The sequence below is a fragment of the Phytophthora infestans genome, genomic scaffold, assembly GCF_000142945.1.
Source record: "Phytophthora infestans T30-4 supercont1.82 genomic scaffold, whole genome shotgun sequence".
NCBI classification, from domain to species: Eukaryota; Oomycota; class Peronosporomycetes; order Peronosporales; family Peronosporaceae; genus Phytophthora; species Phytophthora infestans.
The window spans coordinates 465,599-466,812 of record NW_003303677.1 but is presented as its reverse complement, the minus strand read 5'-3'; positions in this window follow the sequence as shown (position 1 = coordinate 466,812).

Genomic DNA, 1,214 nt, shown 5'->3' with positions numbered 1-1,214 from the left:
TTGCAGCCGCCAATAACGTGACAAGCCATTCGGCGGTCAGCATGGACTCGCACTACACGAAAAATCTGAGAGGGCTCACTCCGGACCAACGCGAGAAGCGCATGGCAGACGCCGCGGTAAGAATTGTATACGCATATGTACCTTCAGATATATATCAAAATAATAACAGCGGAATAATTTATATTTAATAATGGCTGCAATTTTCTAGGTTGTACTCCGCGCAACAATGCCCCCGGGCAACGAGGTGGTACAGGAAATTGATTCCGAATCGGATATAGAAGGTGATTCTGGTGTCGATGATTGCGTCGATCTGGTAGCGATCACCTGCGACGCAGAGGCGTACGGCGTAGTTTCACGAATCTGCCGCGGTACCGGTCATGACAAGCTGGCGGTGGCGCACGCACTGTACTTTTACAGTGGGTGCGCAAAAACACTGTTGCTTTCTTAAACGGGGGCGCTCCAGGGACGCTTTGGTGTGACCAAGATGATCAGCTCCTCAAGAACTCGTTGGATCTCCAACAGGCAAGTGAGATAACTGAAGCTGATGCAAAGCGTCGTGGGGTCTTTGAGGGCATGAAGGTCCCACGAAGCAATGCTTGTATTTTGGAGCGTGCATTGTTCCTAGGGTAAGAAAATATTCAATTCTTCTTTGCGAGTCAGTAATTGTGGCACTGCAAAGACCGGTGCTAAGACACGCTCCAAGGCTGCGGCCGGTAAGGCGCAAGCCAAGAGCACTAAGCCTCACGGCAAAGGCTCGGCACTCAAAGAAGCTACTCAGGTGGCCTCCAAGGCGATCGGATCCTCGGGTGACGCGGCTGTGGGCAAGCGAACAAGCAAGCGCCGCAGTCCGTCGCCCTTGGCCTCAGACAATCGTCCGAACCCTCGTGGAACGTGAGTTCAACTCTGGCAGTGAGGACGATGCCGAGTCCGAGAGCACACACGATGCTCCTGCGGCTCTGTGGGGAGGGCACATCCCAGTGCCCAGTGAGCACAAGGATGACAGCGTGCAGTCGCTCGCTAGTGATCAAGGTGATCACAGTCCCAGAACGTATGTGCGCTCTGAGAGTCCGGCCGTCAAGGCTAAGGGCGTTCCCAAAGCCGACAGCGATGAGGAAGAGATTCTCGCCAATGTCTCTCGCTTGCCGAGGGTCTTGCGCGTGCTAAGGTCTCGAAAGCCGAAGGCGCTAAGCCCTTCAAGAAGCGTACGGCCTCTA